Genomic DNA, 20,671 nt, shown 5'->3' with positions numbered 1-20,671 from the left:
AAGGACCATGATGGGAAGAGGGGAATGGGTAGGATGTTATTTCAGCAGTAGGACTTCCCTCAGAGGCTCTTGGAAGCCTTCACCCCAGGGAAATGGATGTCTCATCTTTAAGCCTCACACACAGTAGAATTCAATGTGTGCAACCTGGAAGCCAGGGTGAGTTTCCAGTAAAATTTCCTACAAAGGAAGAGAAAAGCCTTTTGGCTGTTATCACACCACCTTATTTTTGAAAACAGAGAGCCAAAGGAAATGACGGATCCAATATTTAAAGGCCTTTGAGACTCTCTGCTATCTCTGCAGCCCTTATAACAAAATGATTAGAGTGATTTTTTGGCAGAGAGTTGTGCTGGGCACAGCCCTGTCATCTCTCACAGTACAATTGGGCAGTAGAGACAATCCTAGTATGGTCCATCCGTATCTAAAACCAGGCACAAGCTGGCACTGCTCTCAGCAGATGATCCACATACCCAAAATCTTTTCTCATCTCTAAATCAGTTTCCTGGGACTCAGCTGAGCTGTTAGTAGAAGATTGCCATGCTGCTCACTCCACCAGCAGTGTCCAAACCAGCAGTACCCTGGTGCCCTGAGGAGCATGCATGTTACTATGAGCAGTGAGAGGAGTTGGATACTTTATTATTTTGTGTCTATAAGAAAGGTTGTTTGTCCTACTCAGCTAAGGCAGCCACGAGATGTTGCTTAGCTGTATGTCAGGATCACAAGCTACAGGCACAAAAATGTAAGCCCCAGCTCTGCCTTTGTTGCTAACCCCCATCCTTCTACCTTCTGATATTTTTCATTTAGATCAACATTAATTTTCTTTTATTTTCAGCCACTTTACCTTGTTTCACACTCTTTTTTTCTTCCTGCCTTCCTCATTGTGAGAAGAATGTACAGTTTTGCAGATGGGTAAAACCAACTTTCAAATGCAGACAACAGCAGGAATATCCTGTACGGACTCATCTTTCCCCTTCTCAACCAAGGAGAGCTGACAGAAAGTATGAATCATCCTGCATCTTTGCATGGCTGTGTCAAGTGTACTTGGATTTGAGGCATGGTGCAGAGTTCATGTCCTGTTCTCCTGATATTCCCTGGGAAAGTCAGCGGGCAAAGAGGCAAAAGGCAGCTTGGGCCTCATCTAACAGCCAAAGTGATGGGCTGTACCTCTCTAGAGAAACCAGTCTTGCCCTGTCTGGTGACCTAGTGGTGTTCATTGCTTCCACTTGGGAGAATAGGAAGGTTGAGGAGACACTAAGGGCCACCTCTGAGCCTTAGGCCCCTCTGGGCACTCTAATCCCTTCTGTTTTTGCAGGCTTTTCCTACCATCACATCTGCCTGCCCTGTTTTTTCTTCTCTACTCCTTTTCTTTCTCTCCTCAGGCACCCTTCCAGCGGCAGCACAGGGAGGCAGGGCAGTCTGACACTGGCCTTTCAATTTATTTAAATACTAGCAATTCACTGAGCTGGAAAATTATAAATCTGCAATTTTATTGAAAAAGGTGGTCACCTTCTTCTTTGGAGCCATGTTCGGAGACAGTGAAATAATTAATGGACTTTTATGTGACACAGAAGCAAAGAATGGCAAATTTTATGAAGACTGGTAAGACAATTTTTTTTAATTTCTAAGAAACCAACTTTCCATATGTAGTTCTGCTTATTGTTACACAAGAAGAAAAGCTATTAAAACCATCCTGTGCAGGTGAAAATGTTGTCACATAACCTTTTTTTCTCTGAACTAACACAGATGAGGACAGTAAGTGGCATTGAGGGATTAGTAATGTCTGCTAACAGTGTGCATGTGATGCCTACTCTGCACCATGTCTAGACACCTTCCTAGCATTTCATGTAACAGTATTTCAAATCCAAACAGAGACAGACCAATGCTGTCAGCACAGCTCATTGTAGTTATGAAGGGCATCCTTACTTGATGTGCTGCTGGGAAAGTTAAGCAAGACACACAAGCCATAAAAAAGTCTTCAGGTAGGCAATATAAAAGGGGAGGCAAAAGCCACCAAAGTGGAGAATAAAGGTGAAAGGTTTCAAAGGTAGAACAGGAGTCTCTTGCATAGAGGGGGAGTATAAATGAAATGAAATGAAATAGAGCTTGTCATCATCCTTTTTACAAAATGTGGGTGGATTTATGTAGCTGTAGTGAATTATGACAGCAGTGAGAATTATGTGTGCAAAGAGCTACTAGGCAGGTGACACAACCCCAGTCTAGAGGAGAAAAAGGCCACAGAGCTGTGCAACTGGTCACAAAAATACAGAAGGGGTGATGAGAGATGAAGTATCATCTTCTTTAGAGAAATCCTTTTGAATCAAGGACATGATATGAAGTTAGAGTGGAGTACCTCCTCCAGAATAATTAAAAGTGATTGTCTCATTGTTTTGAATAACAATACTTTTTCCAAGTTAGTAAACCCACTTTGGCAAGAAAAAGTCTTCCAGAATAAGTCACCAAGCAACTAAGACCTATAAGAAAATGATCACTCTGCAGAGAGAATGGGGAATACAACAGCTGTAGAGCAAACTCTGTTGCTGATGGTCACTTGCCTATGCTAGATGATTAAGATTTCCTAACACCCAAACGAAATGGTTGGCTGGGGCCTAAGCCTTTAGCACTCTTGGGAACAAGCCCTGCCGAGTAAAGATAGCTGAAATGCCAGGTTAAAACCAGACTTCTTCCACCCTTTCAGTTCTCCTTATTCTGGCAGTTCTGTCATTCAGTCTCTGTAACACATCCATCATTCAGGAGCTGAGTCATGTGCTTAGTCCCTTATTTACACAACAAGCCCTGCAAACATTGGGCATAGTTAAAAGGACATGAGCTAATGATATCTGTCAAGAGAAACTATTAATTCAAACCCATGATATTTAAAAATAAAGTAGAAGAGCATTTCAGTTTATTTCCCTACTTATATTAATATATCGATCATCATTAATGAATATAGCCTAGGCACTAAAACAAGAGCATCTGCTGTTAGCTTGGAAAGCAAATTATTATTGCCTGTTAACATCTTTACATAAATATTTGGGAAATCTATATATTAATTTTATATTTTGTCAAGGATTCTTTCTCCTCTTGGCGCCACAGCCTCTTCAGGTTCTTATTTTCAGTCTCTCAGTAGTTGCATATGGTTATAGTAAATCAGTCCTGATGAACCACAGGCACTTTCACACTTGTTTCCATATCTGGGTGCAGCACTTGGTGAGAGGAGCCACTCAGGCATATGGCCTGTAATAAGCTGAGGTCCAGTGAATTGGAACCTCCTGCTTCAACAACTATTTGGCCATTTGTTTTCTTGCTGCAGCTCTTTGATTATTTTCCTCCCTTTGACAGAATGATGAAATCAGCCACAGGGTTTATGTGCCACCTCCACCAAATGCTGCCCATATTCCAGTAGTTGGGCAGAAAAATGAGAAGATGGTCAGGGATAAGGTGTCCATTGACTCTGGAAGTCCTGAGGATTAAAAAGCACATATTCTGCTGAGGAAGAAACTAATGTATGTGCAGTTAAAACTTCCCAAACCAGCTATGGTGGCTTGTGGTGACCTTTTTGCTGAGGTTGTCCATGCAGTAATTGGCAGCCTCAGTTTTCTCTCTTACACCGAAAATGGGATAATTATTTCTTACGGTACATATCCTCAGTAATAATTACAGAATTTCGTTTAGAAGCACATCGGCTTAAAGGTATTTGAATACTTTAATCCATGTCAGTGAAAAATATCAGTTGCAACAAACAGGTGACATACCCAGTGCAATGGCAGAATAGGGAACAAGGGTCAAATTTTTCAAACGAATGAACAAACCTAAGGCTTTGTGCAATGCAAAAATCCAATGAAAAAACAAGCAAGGAAAAAAATAAGCCTTATCTCTGGCCTAAAGAATGCCAAGTAATGCAATTTCTGAGGAGAATCCAAGGGGACTTCCAGTAATCTACACCTTGTTTCCCTCCTCTCAAGCCTATATCTTAAGCACACAAGCTGATCAAACATTTATTGCTACTGAGGATGCAGGACAACAGCTGTGTTGCCTTTTGAGCCCCAGGACAGCACAGAGAGAGGTCTACATTCGTCCTAATTAGAAGCAACTGAAAAGTTTTACAACAAACTGTTTTGCAACAGAGAGTCGAGCTTTCAGTTGCAGTGAATTATTCATGAAATCATTCTGCTTTCTGCAGAACACTTCAATTTTTCATTGAAAACCCAAGCAGGCAAACCAAGAAACTGCATTAAATACTTCAGTTCTGGAGAGCCATCACAACATTCCAGAGACTTCAAGTCCCTCCCGTTCCCATTCTTTGTTGTGGGCTTTGCCCCTCTACCAAACTTCATTTCCCAGCAACATTCTGGCCAGGCAGCAGTGCTGATGCATATCTTCCCACCCACACAAGAGAAGAATACTGATCATTATGGAAGATGCAAAGAAGTTAAGGAGTCGCCGCTTTGCGGTTTTTTGGGTCTTGAAATTTTCTACCACCTAACTCAGTCATTGTTGAAGGTATAGGGAGGAAAAAAGCATGAAGAAAGGGCAGTGTGGAAGAAAAATGGACAGGAGTGCTTTCAGCCTACTCAGCTGCAGCTGTTGGTTTGCGTAGGAAATGAAGCGGAGCTACAAGACCCTCCAAAAATGAACAGGACAGTCACTGAAGTATGAAAAACCAATGTGCAGAAAAAGAGGCTACTCGGTCTTGTTCAGTGACACTCATAGGATGTGTCAGACAGCTTTCACAGAGAGATCAGCTCAGCACCCAGTCTAGAAATCAAGGTACAAGAGAAGTGAATATGTTACATGAAGGTGAATTTACGCCCAAATAACACAAAGAACATCACAAAAAAGTACAAAGGAGATTCAGAAAAACAGTCTTGACATCCTCAAGGCAAAAGTACGTACTGACAAGAAAAGTAACTTAAAGTCAATTTCTGACTGTACTTGCTGTCTAGAGAGGATTGCTTTTGATATCTCCAACCAGAGTCTCAGCTGATCTAACTTAGATGGTTGATTTCAGTAAAGTCCTTGGCCATTTACCTGTTGAGCTTCTCAGTCTTAGAGAACTGACATATTATCTAAGGTGAAAAATACATGCTTTGGCTATGCTTAAACTTCTGTTCAAGCAGAAAATTCCATGAGTTCGAGTCTTCAAAACCAACAATGCTTCCCCACAGTTGTTAAAAAAAACAGAGGTAAAAGGTCAGTTTCACTCCTGAGATCAAAAAAATATTGGCATTTAGTTTTGAAAAGAAAAATGAATCATCCTAAGCAAGGTGAAGAGTAGGGATTTTAATGTAGGGAAGCTCTTAAGTGTATCTGTAAAGAGGATCAGAAATAAACATGCAAGAGAAGTTTGGCATCTTTCTCAGAGGGAGAAGTTTTAAATGATTGGATATGTTTGAAAGTTGGTGCGACGACTTTCAGAACCAAAAGATCAAGAGACTCTTGATCAAGGGAATCTAGGAGAGGCAGAAAGAGAGGCAGAGGTGAAGAAATATAAGCCCATAGCAAAAAATCTTTTTGACTCTGTTTCAGGCCTTTTCCTTTCTGGTTAGAGCTGTGGTGGGAAGGAAAGGACAGAAATATGTGAGCACCTGTCTTTTAAAGCTGGGTAGCATCCACTGGTAACATCATCAAAAATTTAATTTGGGCTCTGTTTGAGAAATAAACCCCAATCAATTCTCACTCATTCTTCTGTACAAGGAAAAATAATTGGTGAGCTGATCAGATAAGGAAATGCCAAACAGGATACCTGATTATAGCAGAAAGCTGATCTATGGGATGAATTAGCCTCTTGATTCTCTGAGTGACATAGAAAACTGGAGAAAGATAAAGAAAATTATCAGACCCTGGCAAGGAATTTACTGGATTGTTTTGACTGTGCCAAGTGATTCCCAGGGCATGACATTCAGCGGTGCTTCTACTGCTGCTCCAGAAGAGCCTGGCATATGGTTTTGCTCTAGCTTAGCATTGGTGGGAAAGTTTGTGTGTGGATAACATGGATGACTCGGTCACTGATAGGAGCTGACCATACACACAGTTAGAAATCCATGACTACCCTGCATTTAACCAATCCTTTTACCTCAGTACTGGTCATGCAGAAACTACCTGTAACAGAAAAGAAGTGCCTAGCATAGCTGTAAGGGTATGCACCATCCCCACGTCCTACTGAGGTCTTTTATCAGGCTGATGCCATGTGTAGGTGCCACTTGCCCAGCTGACACCTGTTGGCTCAGTCCCAGTGCAAGGGTTCACTGGTTCAGCTGCTGCAGCTGACCACAGCTACTGCTGTGCTCACTTTTGATCAGCTGAACTTGAAATATAAGTTGCTATTGAGGCAGGCAGTGACTTTTCTTTCTTCAGGATGTGGATGCTGGTAACTGTTTTAAAATTCCATTTTGAATATTCCTCTGTGTGTGTGTGTGTGTGTGTGTGTGCGTGTGCATTCTGTTACTTGCAATATCTGCTTAGAAGCATTAAAGCAAAATGTCTTTGTCAGTTTTGTCTTTTTCTATTTGACAACTGCTGATGTCATTTTACTTTTGTTTGTAAATCTCAGCCTGTTTGCTGCTGAGTCACAGAAGAAGGCAAGAGATAATAAATATAGCCCTTAATAAACCCAGAAAGCTGTGGACCACTGGAATGACAATCAGAAAGGGAGTCTTTCTTAACCAGCAATAGCAGAACAGAAGGATCCTGTTTCCTGTGCAGATTTCCCTGTCACTCACAAGCTTTGAATGATGTGGGTTGCATTCTCCAAAACAGAAATGTGAATATCAAGAGTTAGTAGCAGAGACTGCCCTATCTTTGGAAACAGGAGTAGAGGAAGCCCAGCATTTCCCATACAGGCTCCCTAAAGCAACTGTCCGCTGACAGAAATTATAAAATGCAGAACAGGGAGCTGAAGCACAGAAAGATGACTTTCTCACCCATGTTCTGATTTTCAGTGTTTACACCTCATCCTCAGTATTCCTCAATCTTTCACCTAGCTTGACTGAGGCATGAAGTATTTAAATCGTTGTCTACATTTTTAAGTTTTAGGAAAGTTCTACTATTGCTAAGACCAGCACATTTTAGATTTACCAGAGGACAGCAACGTCAAAGGAGTTGACTGTGTATCTGCATGATATTGAGTCATTGGTACTTGATTCTCTAAGACTAAGAGGACAGATCCACACACTGTGTGATGATACAATTCTCAGAAAATTGTCAGGTTATAGAGTCCACTGATGCATACCCCATCCTTGCAACCACAGAGTCAGGTGAAGTGATAACTACAATGGGAGCACTGACCTAATGAATGGAAAAAACTGAGAGTAGGACCCTACAGCTGTGTCATCGTAGAGATTACAAGGTTGTCCAGCTGATAACTTGAGAGATGGACTGAGACAACAAGATGTATCTCTTTTTCAGTACCAATTAAATGCTTTCTTCGACTTCTACAATGAGAGAACAATATGACTAATCCGTGGACTTGGTGATATCTCTCAGCTTTACTCAAGACAGCATACAGACCCTCCAATGTTTTTCATCAACACAGTCCAAAATATTTTCATTAACTGCAATGGCTTAAAAACAGCTACCACAAAGCCCTACCTGCTTTCTTGAGAGAAGTGGTGTTGCTGAAGTACCATGGGGGAATCACAAGAGGGATCATGGTATGCGTCTGAAAAAGGCTGGTCACAGCATGGCAACCAGTGGATTGAAACATAAGATGTGCTCAAAATGATCGCTGGAATTAAATTCTCACTACAAACACAAGTCTCTTAACTTATGTTTTGGCTTGAAAACATTCTGTGTTTCTCATGGCCAGGTTTATTTTATTGTAAAGGATTCACTGAAGCAGGCAGTAGGATAATGTACAGACTTCCTTCAGAGTACCAAGAGCAAGAAAGTATCATTTTCAAAACTGTGATTGGCAAATCACAGTGTCTGAGGGCTGTAGTGCCAATGCAGACTCTTCTACATGCACAGCTATCAATGTAGTGTATTTGAGAGGCTTACAACGTCTACTATTCACAGCTTTCTCCTTCCCTCTCTTTTTGAAGTTGCCTCACACGCAATATAGTGCTGCTACTTCCAAAGTCCATTCCCCTGAGGAAGCCCAGAAAGTCATTCTGTTGTTCCCCATTTTATTTGCATCCACAGTAATTACTCAGGCAGTAATTGAAGGGACTTTGAATATTTATTAAAACTACATCAAAGGTGTAGCACTGTTTCTCCTTCCTACATGACCTGCAAGGAAACAAAAAACCCCAGATAACTCCATTCAAGTTCAAGTTATTTAGTCCTATTGCTTTCATCTGAGTATTTTTTCCTAAGTGCTTATAGACTGGGTTTTGTTGTTGTTCTTACCATGGCTAATTTAGTTCTCTGCATGTGTTTCAAGCATTTTGTTAAGGAGCTGCATTGTTTATAGTGACATCGATGATGAATTTTCTTCACCATCAGCCCCTCTCTGAGGTCCTACACTGTCTGAGGGAAATGCTCCCAGACTCACAATTTCTTTGTCAGGCCAAAAGGTGCACTATAACTCATTATTTCAGAGAAAAATGCCAGCAGGACTGAAATCTGCAAGTTTGCCTACTCAATGTGAGCAGCAAAGAGAGGTTGATCCCCTGCCAAGCAAGAAAGTTAAAGTGGTGAGAACATTAGCCTGCTAAGCCATAGAGCTAGACTTGATTGCAGAATAAGTAAGGATAAAACACATTCACTGAAACATGATAGCTTCAAATAGATATTCAAAATGTACGTCTGCAATAATTTCTTCTACTCATACTCTAAAAAGATGTCATTGCCTCAGTGCTAGTGGAGCATACTATGTTACATACTTATCTTTTTAATGGCTTTGACATTAGTGCAACAATAAGCACAGGATTGACAGCTTTATTTATCTATTTATTTATCTATTTATTTAAGAAAATTCCAAGCACTGAATAGAAAATCATTAACCTCAGCTGGCCTCAGGGCTTTCTAACTGTTTATAACTCCTAAAAATATGTGCAGGGTTTTTTTTAATAAAAGAAGGAAATATGGTTTTGTCGTTCGGTGTGAGCTGTGATTTTCCTTTTCTATGGGTAATGGCAGCAAATTTAAATAGAAGCCCTTCTGAACTCAAAAGAAAACTAAATTAAAGTAATTGAATGTTTTTATGGTGACTGGTGCATCAGGGACATCAGTCCAACTTGTCGGGGGCTCGATATTTTGGTTATGGTTAAATAGTTAAAACTTTTTTAACTTTTATGGTACGGAACCAGAGATTTAGCAGAAATGCTTACCATTGTCTTCACCTTCCACAGTGCCTGATGTTGGAGTATTCTACAAATTAATTTTCTTTCTACCCCAACCACACATGAAAAACAGAGGATTTTGGCTGTTCCAGCATGTCCATCGTGTTAGAGTGCTGTTCTTTTCTTATGAACATCAATCTGGGTCATAAATTGGATTAATTTCACATTAACCGCAGCTGGAAAGTAAGTAGGAAAAAGTAAGGAGGTATCATCCATGGTGTTTGGTTTTGCTCCTTTGAGAGGACAGATATTGCTGTTTTAAGCTGTCTTCCAAAGAGTTGGGATTCATTAACCTCTGGAGCTGCCTTTTGTGGTGGTGCCCCACCAGCCTTAGAAGCATGAGGGGTTAAATTAGACTAGAATCTAACTTTTTGACAGTTGTGACTAGTGTAGCTGAGTAACACTGTAGGTAACATCTGCTGGTTGCGTTAGTCAGGGCTAGTTCCAACTCACTTTAGTACACTCTTCCTTCTCACCTTGCTTTTTATCCTGTACTCCAGCCACAACCAGTTAATTCTGCATGTGGCACATTTTTTCTGCAGTTCTGTGCTATATTTTAATAGGTTTTGCTGCCTGTATTAACCAAAAATTATTAAAACCATAACGTGCTTCAAAACAAGCAGGTGTCAGAAAGAAATCTCTCTTGTAAGTATCCTCTTCGCTGCTGGCAACTATCATTTGCAGTTACAAATTAGATCATTTAAACCTTGTCTAGCTGTTGCCCACATTTCTAAAGCATCTTCTTCCTGATGGAGCTTTAACTTTAGCTGTCCTTCCATTCAGGGTGTTTTCTTCATGTTACTCCTGTTGACGTCTTCTTGAGAAATTACTCAGGGCTGAGGCATCTGACAGAGGTCTGCCACCATCACTGCCTATACCCTAGCTGATCGCCACTGGCTTCCAGGAGTTACTTAAGCTTCTGTGACACAGCACAGCCACCAGCAGCCATTGTCAGCTGAGGGCTTCCCCATCTCTGGTTTGAAAGTCATAAGTATGCCAGGGAGTGCAGCATGTACTTTTTGTAGGTGGTAGTACCAAGGAGCAGGTATGTTTGTTTCCTGCACAGACACTGAGCTTTGCAGTTTCATTCTAGTATATTATGTGCTTATTAAATATTTTTGTGCAGATGTCACAGTGGGTAACCAGAAGATGAGATGGATATTGAGACTAAACTATTTGAAATAGCACCCACTTCTCTGCACAGAGCTCAGCTGCTCTGTCTGCATTGCTGTCCTTGGTCCCTTAATTATCTGCACTGGGGAATGTATCACTGGATGCTTGTGGCCCACTCTATGCTCCCAACTAATTGTTGATTTTTTTTTTACCTTTTGTTTGTTGTTTTTTTTATTGTTGTTGGGTTTCTTTTGGTTTTTTTAAAGAGGCAATAAGAGGATGGTAAGTATTCAGATCTTGTCATGACTTCAAGGGAGGGAGGAATCAGACTACAGTCCAAGAATGGGGTGTTTGGGTGAAAACTTATCTGTCTTATGGTGTAGAAAGCACCATTGCTGGAAGTAGATACACAGTCTGATACCAAGTCTTGTTACTCTATATTACAAGACTTCTGAGTTTCTGAAACATATTATGTGATGCAAATCAAAGAGGATTCTGTTGATGTCAGTTCTGAGGGTTCATTGTTAGATTCTGATTTTAAATACAGCTGTAACTTTTTGAAAACTGAGGGGTAAATCCCATGCTGTCAGAACCCATGGGTTTACGCAGAGTAGTGTACATTATTTTGATGTACAGCAAACTTTAATTATTATTCTAATCAGGTTGCAGTGCATTTGATGTATATATCCAGTTCTCCATTTACACTGCAGTGTATATAATTGCTACAGTTGTCCTCATGTGTGTGCATATTTATACTTATAAATACATATGCACTCAAACTATATATAAAGGTATATTTATATACATACACCAAAACTTTCCTTTATGCACACAAGTATATTAAAAAATACAGACACACAAGCAGGTGTATATAAATCTGCAACCTCTTGTGACCTACAGTAAAGAATTACAAATTGGATAGAAGATAAATTTTCTTTTTTTTTCTGTCTAGAAAAATGAATCTAAAGCATAATTTGCAGCACAGAAAGGAAATAGTTTTGATGTTTATGAATCTCTATTGTCAAATTTGTTCAAGTAAAATACAATACACTGGATATATATACACAGCAGCTCTCTTCATGTTTAAAACATTCTAGAGAGCTTAACAAGTGATAACCTAAGATAAAGCTGCTGTTGGGTCAAAATATGAATTAAACAAGTGTTGCCTTTAGTCTTGACATGAAAGCATTTACAGAGCCAATGTTCTAAATCTCCACTGGCAGAATATTCAGAGGTGGAAAACGAAAGAGCACTTAAGATGCATGGGCCCTTCCAGCTATGGATTTATAATGATATTTCTGTAGAGCATTTTTAGAACACAAAACCTGACTTGGGCAGTAAGGAAGTAATACCTCACCCGGATATGTAGGGCCTAGAGATTAGATGTGCACCTGGAATACCTTTAAGAGCTAACAAAAGCCTGAGAATAGTTGACCTTCTGGAGGACTCACAGCAACAGCATCTGACCTGGTGACCCTTCCCTCCCCCATGCTGTTTTCTTAAATTCATGCAACTTCAGGCTTTTTCTTGCTTATATTTTGTAAGTATACGTCATGATTATGCAACTGCCACGCTGAAAGCTCCTAAATGGGTATAACTGCCACAATGGGTCAGTCATAGTTTGTCCAAGAAACTACTTCCCTTCTGTGCTAAGTGATTCGGCCAGAAGCAGAGGAGAGAGGAATTTTCCCTCTGTGTCCAGTCACAGAATTTGGCTGAGCAGTTTATTGTGTTGCTGTCATGTGGATGAACACCTGTCGGGCAAGATTCAGAGAACCGGGAAGATCTGGGTGGATGCCTTTTTCCATACAGCATTGAAAATCTGATGAATGGTTATGGTTTGCTGTTGTTCCTCAACTGATCCCAGCTGAATCCAGCTCTCTGGTGTGGACCGTACTTCATTATAGTCTTGCCCTGTTACATTGTATTAGAATAAACTATTTGTCCCTTCTTGAACCCCAAAATGTGCTTTTAAATAAATTGCATTCGTTTCAAAAATCTCTGGTTCATTTGAAAATAGCCTTCAGGAAAACCAAACGGCTAACAACAAAGGGGAAACTCTGAGGGCATTTAGAAGTAGTCAAGACTCAGGTCCCTTTCATCATTATAAATATTTCATGTAAAGTGTAGTAGACAGAGCCATGGACTAAATTGTCCTTGACCCAAATTTCATTTTTTGAGCAATTTGTTTTAGGATCATTCCAATAAAGAGTGAAAGTGGCTGAAATTGAAAAAAATTGGATTTTAAATACTTCGCTCCAGAACCGCTATCCAAATCTCCCATGTTGCCCACACTCCACCAGTGTGGACTTTTGTTTTCCTTTCTGTAAGCTATGCAAATGCCCAGGACTCCATACTCCTGACTACACTAAAAACTTCTTTCTAAGCATCTACAGTCTAATGAGATTCTAAAAACCATGTGAACGGACACTTGTCATAGATTACACCTAGACCATAGGGACAGGATCAGACACCAAACAAAAGGAACAAGCACCTGTATTTCCTACAAGACCCTCCTGGTTAGGAAGGGGCAGGCATGGGGTCTGTGTCCTCTGCATCCTGCCAGAGTCCAAGCATATGACTCCATGCTGTGGAAGGCATCATAACCTTGGCAAGACAGGCTAGACTAAGCACCAGGTCTCTCCCCTGGGCTTACTGCATCTGCACAGGATGCATACGACAGACAAACAAAATGCAGGGAGGGCTTGAGCAGTAAGAGCATTCACCTGCACTTGTGGAGATATTGGGAGTCTAGGCCCTCTTACACTAAGGATGACCTGCTACCTTTGAACAAAAAATTGAATGTTACGAATCCATTCCTTTGTGTAGACCCCATTTAAGATCTATGTAAGGTGTGGTAAAACCTTTACTGAATGCGTTTTATTCTTTTACCTTTATAAATGGCTTTAAGGGAGCTTACCTGAAGAGCAGGTACTTGCCAAAGGGCTGGTAGCTGATTGCAGTAATTCATCAGCACTGTATGGCAAAGAGGCTGCACCACACATCTCCTGCTGAGGAGCTTACTTCTTAGTGGTGTAAGAGCCCACTACTCCTCCACCATGCTGCCCAGCATCACTGGATGTAAAAGTGGCTTAAAAGGCTGCTGCTAATGTGTACTAGAGGTTAATTGCAGGAGTTGGGAAAGCTGATGTTTGTCTGAAAACAAACACAATATATGTTTGTAGTGGAAGTTGTAAACAAGGAGGCATGCTGGGTAGGAGGCCTCAAGCTAGCAGAATTTTTAAAAAATCCTGAGATTTGTCTTTACATTATTTATAGGCTGGAGAAGATTCATTGTTTGTGAAACAACAGGCAGCCTTTGTGCTACATCTATTGACACAGTGAAACCTTCTTGGAGTGAAATTTGCTTTGATATCCTGTAGAGATTTCCTTCCAAATTCTGAGTTTCTCAAATAGGCTGTTCTCAGGCTTGCCCCTTCTCTCACATGCATGCTCTCTTGCTGTGCCTTGTATGATGCATGCAACACTTCACAGTGAACCGAACCCCATGCGGTGGGAGAGAATTATCAAGGGTGTATGGTATCTTTAAAGAACAAATTAGTAAAACATTGATTCTTGTTAACTCAAATAAAAGCAAACTTCATGAAGGCATTAGCAAAGAGCAAAATAACTGTTATGTACACAAATTTGGTGTGTTCTGTGCAGAACACAGCGTGACATAAAGATGCTACTTTTATAATATTATCAGAAAGCAGGGAACAAAACAAGAAAGAGTACTGAAAGACTAATTTCTCCCCCAGGAAAACAAGACAAAACGCTGTGTCCTAAGAGAATAGTCTGTACTCACTGCCATCCTTTATCCTTCATCCTTCATGGTAATGCGAGAGCAGTCTGCAAGGGCTCAGTGGGCAAAATTCTGTTGCATGCAACTCCTCTGAAGTCTAAGATAGTACACTAGAGATTAACATAGCCCATTTCAGACTCAAAAGTGGTTTTGCACTTTATTTATTATGATTTATTGAACTGCAGTAGCCCCTAGAGGCTCTCAGTAGGACTGCTGTCCCACTATGCTTCATGAGCTAACAGGAAAGGACAATGATGGGACACTTGGGCACTCACTTTGATTTCACTGGGGTCTGTCACAAGCTCAGAAGTCGTCTTTAATTCCTTTCCAGAGATCAGGTTCATGTCCTGTTTTTGTATTTATCACTGAGTGAGGCCCTATGATAAAGACCCTCAGAGCTGATGGAGTTACTACTACCCACAGCTTGCTGTTGTCTGCACCAACTCATCCTCACCTGTTACAAACAAAATTTGCCAGAGAGAAACAATGTCCTGCAATGTCATAGATAAGCTTTACAGCAGAGATCTTCTATTAGCCAGTCCCAAGAGCTAAGGAAAAACAAGAACAACAACAAAAAAGAAGGCAAAGTTAGCAGTACAGCTGTCAGAAAAGCAGTGGAATAGTCAAACAGGAGCTTCAGTCATTCCCTCTGGGCTAGAAAGAGAGACATCTTGTCATGTGGAGCTGTTAAGAGAAAAGTAATTAGAAGCTAAGGGAAAAAAATAAAAGGAGACCTGTAGTATTACCCCCTCTAAAACAGATGTTTTAAATTTCTAGACTGCTTTTTCTTTACGTGGGGGGAAACTATCTTTTTTTTTTTTTTTTGAGGGTGGTGTTGATGTTTCTTCTTCTACCTTGCCAAAGTCTTGAAGCTGCAACATTGCCAGAGAAAGTAGTTTCACTAATAAATAGGTTTTATACAATATGAAAATACCACTACATACTGCAGGGACAGGCAAAGGATAGAAGTAGACATGACAGTAATGCTGGATTCCTGCCCATTAAACATATCTGAAAACAGCCTCTGGTACAGCTTGGACTGGCTAATAGGCAGTTTAACTTGCTCAGCACACTGTTCAGTCCTAAATCCACTTTGACCACCCCAGTAAATGGTCTGAATGGCTCTTCCATCCATGGTATCCTGTCGTGTTTTATATAGGTAACATTTTCTTTTTATAGGAGGTTTCTTCTAAGCATCCTAAATTGTTTTGAAAACTTTTCAAAGCTCATTAAAGTCTTGCTAAATCAGTAAATATATTTTAAATTAATTTCAATACAATCGTTGAAGGCATCATTGCTTCTATCATGGAGATTCATCCCAAGGTGGATTTGCTGTACTATGCTTGAAATCCAGAGGAGGTTTTACATTCTAGAGCAACACTACTCTAGAAAAATCAGTCAGGAAAGGATGTGTATGACAAAATCAAATGTATCAAAAGGACAGCAAAGAAGGCTCTTGCTTTCAGAAGATAATCTTAAAAAATAAAAATGACCTGTAACAAGTCTTTCTGAGTAGTTTAATTTGTCTGAAACAATCAAGGGATCTCCATAAACTAAAGACTGATCTTTTCAGCGCATGGCTGTGTCCTGATCCAAAGGGACTAGGGCTTTCTAGTCACCAGCCAGCATTAGCTCTGCAGTTTTCCTCATGACTTCTTCTATTGCATATCATTGCCTATCAATACTTATTGAGGCTGGATGTAGTTCATGTCTCGAGGTATTTGGTTATGGCAATTTAGACCCAATTCCTCTGCTGGCTCTAACATGAGGTCCTCAGAGAGAGATATAGAAGGTACCTCTTTGTATCTGTTTTTCTCAGTAGCAAGCAAAGACTAGTTTCTTCTCCTCAAAGATAAGTACTGAAAGTTGTGGATATGACAAACAGGAATAGGCAGGAAAAATCATCTAAGCACATCCACGGGAAGGTTGTAGTCAATGAGTAGAAAGTGCGAAGAAAAGGACGTGAGGAATACAGTCTGACCAAGCAGTGTTTGTTAGCGTGTTGCTGCTGCAGACATGGTATAGGCACATAGGAGTTTAAGGAGACAGAATATAAAGAAATCAAACCCACTTTTTCTGTAGCTATCTTTTCAGTTAAAGAAACCCAAGTAAACTCACTTTTCATCAATTTAGCTCTGTAATAGAGGCTGAGCAGTGAGGGGGAGGGAGGAACCCCTGTCTGTCTGCTGGGGTCCTAGACCACCCTGCTAGTCATGGAAGGGAGCACAGATACTGCCTGGTAAGGATGCTCCTTGCATATGTGTTGCATGCTCAGTGAGCAAATTTCATACCTTGAACTATTGGGCTCAGTCAGGCATTTATTCTTGCTGAGAATATGATTTTTCAGCTTTTCCTAAAGCTGGGCTTGACCTAAAGACTGCCTGCACAAAGGTAGGGGCACAAGGCAGGAAATGCTTAGAGGTTCCACTTATATAGGAACTGTAACAGAAAAAAAATAATGCAGAAGAGAAGCAGTACAAAAAATCATTTATCATATCAACCTGTGAAATGGGTGGTATTATTAGCATGCCTAATATTTATGTTAACTCAGAAAAGATGTCCTGAAGTGCTATTACTAACGACAGCACTGCATTGTTATGTAAATGAAGCTTCCAGCCAAAAGGTTGAGTGGTGCAGTTCATACTGCAGTTTTTGTGGAACAAAGACAAAAGCTTTGCTTTTGGCCGCTCTGTAGGACTAACTTTTTTTTTCTTCCTTAAGGTCCAAGATAATGGCATGACCAGGTTTAGCATACGAGTTTAGCAACAGCAGTTGAAAGATACTTAGAAATATAGGGACAAAATTAGGATGCAAATTCTCTGGATCCTTTCTCACATGCTTCCCACAGAAGGAAATCCAGCTTGATATAGATTTTGCACATAAACTGAACAAACCCTAAATATTACAATTTCACTGCCACCACTACCTTAATGCCCCCACTGGGCTTCTTAAATATAGTTCTTTCAAAGAGATGCTGTCAACGGGAGCAGAAACCATTTCCGTAGTGTCCACTTAGAGCTAGCCGGGAGCTAACCAAAATATCTCCAGCAGCTGGTGAGCACTTAGGATCTGCATAGTTTCCAGGTCAGAAGGAATTCACAGGGCTCCAAAAGTCTGCCAGAATTGATTTGGTGAGCCACTGCGACTTGAATTTGAGGGCAGTCCATAGTATGTATTACAAATATGTTTCCCTTGGGAGTTTAAATTTTCCTTCAGCTCAGGCTCTGTAGTTAGTTTGCACAATGCGATTAGCAGAATTTGTTGCTGCAATTGGAGTTTGCAGTAGTGGTTCAGTCAGGATGTGTGAGGCACAATTGAATCTTATTCATTTTTTCCTGACTCTATGGACTCCTCAATGCTAGTGCGGGTAAAGGATTGTAAAAATCCATTTGTTTGTCACTACAGCAAAAGCTCTGCCTATGAATATGTACACAAAGCACAGCAGTTGTAAAAGCAGCAGCCATTTTACATTGTCACTTCTAGAAAAGAATTTGACTTCACAGAGGGAGAGAATGCAACACAGGACAGTCAGGGATTTTATTCAGGCAAGCATCTTCAGTGATAAAGTAGTGGGTGTAGTCCTTAGAGAGAGGTTCTACCATTTTAATCACAGCAGTAGAGTGGTACGACTCAGAGTGTAGGCAAGTAATAAAATAAATTTTGAGAGCCTGTTCTTAGCTACAACATTCCTATGTTCTCACTTTATCCTTCTTTTTGCAGCCTCCATGAATTAGGTTGAGTTATAACATAATGTTAACTTAGATGAAGGCCGATTTTGCAGGCAGGGCATGCAGAGAGGGATTTGTGTATTTTGAGAGGGTACTCTGTAGTTCAGATCCATTCCTTCACTTCCAACTTGTAAATAGCAAAACTCTTCGTTGTTTGGTTTTCAAAGGCAGCAAAATACGTTGGTCTATCACACTCTGTAAGTCACCTGTCACTAGGAACTTCTGAAACAGCCCAGCTTCCCTGCATGGCTAGCAAACGACAACTACCAAAACCTAAATGCTTGCCTTCTGTGTTCTTTGGGAAACAAGCAAGCAGAACAAAAATTTTAAACATTGGCCTTTTCCAGTGGAGATTCTTTCGTGTACTGGCACTTACAAATCTTTTCTTTGTATACTACCTTCTTCTGGCTTCATTCCCTATATCATCATTAGCTTTGTGTTCTGGATAGCATGGTTAAATCATTGTGAACACTATAGTTACATTATTAAAGTTGCCTTGGTTGCTAATCCAACGCTGATTGCTTGTTACCTTGGATTGTATACTGGCTACAGCTCACTGCCTTTTGTCCCTGTCTTCCCAGGGTACCATCTCTAACCAATTATCTAGTCTGATGTTTTTTTGTTATTCTTGCTAGTTATTAAGCAGCTCTCTTAGCTTTTCCTTTGGCGTAACAGCAACAGTGCTAAATTTTTATCCATGGAGTAAACCCAGCTCAGTCTGCAGCACAGTAGGCTTCCCTACTTTGCCGTGTCAGACCTTGGATGAGATGCTGAAGTGGACTAATAAATGCTATTTCTGTTACTGTCGCCTACACCCAGGGAGGTAAACTCATACCACACAGCTGAGGTCATGTATCAACTATTCCTTGTTCTCTCTAGATTTAAACCAGCAACTCGTGACTGACTCTATAGCCTGCACAAATTCCTAGAGCTATCTAAAGACTTTGCCATGGATTGTTTCAGCAGGGTCCAAAATAAGTAATTTAAACCAGTGGAAAGAGACAGTTGGGAACTTAAATTTTTCTTGCAGACTGTTCTGCTTTTCAATAATTCTAGTTCCCAGTTAGAATAAAAGCTATTCCTAAAATAACCATTTTCTACAATTGCCAATTCTTTAAAAAAAAAGTCAGTAAAGGGTCATTTTAAAATATTTTCCTCTGAATCATTTAGTTTTTGTTTAATATGACATTCAATGCTGTAACAATACATCTTTAATATACCTAATATTTTACATGGATGTTGTGTTTTTTCAAATATCACTCAGTGTCTTTTTTAAAACTCACAGGTTAGCCTTACAAACCCAGAGCATTAAAGGCTACTCACTTTGTGGATCTGGAGCTTTTGTGTTTTCTATGTTATCTTCAGGTTTGATTTGTCTGGTTTCTGGCTGTGTTGGATCATAAAATCATAGAACATTAAAGGGTTGAAAGGGGCCTTAAAGATCATCTATTCTCAACCCTCCTTGTCATAGGAAGGGACATGTTGCACTAGACCAAGTTGCTCAAGGCACCATCCAACCTGGCCTTGAATACTGCCAGGGTTGGGGCATCCACAGCCTCCCTGGGCAACCTGTTCCAGTGTCTAAACACCCTCACAGTAAAGAATTTCTTCCTAATAATGAACTTAAATTTCCCGTCTTTCTATTTGTATGCATCACTATGGTTCGTGGGGCAGAATTCCCTGTAGGTCCCATTCAGATGCTGGAAGACTGCTTTGAGGTGTCCACAAAACCTTCTCCAGGCTGAACAGCCCCAACCCTGAGATTAGCTCAGTTGCTAATTAGAGTATGATGCTAATAGTGCCAAGGTTGTGGGTTTGATCCATGTACAGACCATTTACCTAAGAGTTGGACCCAATGATCTTTTTGGGTCCCTTCCACCTCAGAATATTCTGCGATGCTTTCTCAGCCTGTCTTTGTAGGGGAGGTGCTCCAGTCCTCTTATGGACTTCATTGCCCTCTTCTGGACTTGCTTCATGTCCTTTTTCTGTTGGGGGCACCAGAACTGTATGCAGTACTCCAGGTGGGGTCTCATAAGAGCAGAAGGAGAATCATCTCCTTTGGCATGCTGGCCATGCTCCTTTTGATGCAGTCTAGGATTCATTCGGCTTTCTGGGCTGCAAGCACAAACTGCTGGCTCTTGTTGAATTTTTCATCAAACATCATCTCCAATTCCTTCTCTGCAGGGATGCTCTCAATCACTTCTTCCCCCAGTCTGTAGGTGTGTCTGTTATTGCCATGACCCAGGTATAGGACCTTACACTTCTCTTTGTTAAACTTCGTGAGGTTTGCTTTAGCCCACCTCCCAAGCATGTCAAGGTCCTCTGGATCATATCCCTTCCCTCCAGCATGTAGAGTGCACCACACAGCTTGGTGTTGTCAGCAAACTTACTGAGAGCGCATTCAATCCCACTGTCCATGTCACTGACAATGATGTTGAAGAGTATCAGCCCCAGTACTAAACCCTGAGGGGCACCACTTGTCACTGGTCTCCACGTGGACAGGGAGGTGTTGACTGCAACTCTTTGTATGCAACTATCCATCCACGATGTCATGGCCTGCTTTCCAAACCTTGGAAGGCAGAAGCACAGATGTGCCCATCTCAGTGGGCTGGAAGGGATCTTCTTACCCATGGGGTACAGGAGGCCAGTGCCACCCTTCAGCCCAAGAGACCATATCAAGGCGAGGTCACCACAAGTGATCTCCTCTTTGAGAGGAAGTACTTGTGCTGAGGGTTGCTTGTGTTTTA

At 40.8% G+C, this 20,671-nt stretch overlaps 1 long non-coding RNA gene across 1 annotated transcript in view; it reads right to left on the bottom strand.

Annotated features, from left to right (window-relative positions):
- Positions 1-14,279, bottom strand: part of LOC113992336 — a 44,060-nt gene extending 29,781 nt beyond the window's left edge. Inside the window, exon 1 of the long non-coding RNA XR_005563829.1 lies at positions 14,200-14,279. This is a non-coding gene — a long non-coding RNA (uncharacterized LOC113992336). The remainder of the gene's footprint in view (positions 1-14,199) is intronic.
- Between the last annotated feature and the right edge of the window lie 6,392 nt (positions 14,280-20,671).

The sequence above is a fragment of the Pipra filicauda genome, unplaced genomic scaffold, assembly GCF_003945595.2.
Source record: "Pipra filicauda isolate LSUMZ 115617 unplaced genomic scaffold, ASM394559v2 scaffold258_size1095741_pilon, whole genome shotgun sequence".
NCBI lineage: Eukaryota > Metazoa > Chordata > Aves > Passeriformes > Pipridae > Pipra > Pipra filicauda.
Note: the sequence above shows the minus strand (reverse complement) of the source record. Positions and strands in the feature narration are given on the sequence as shown.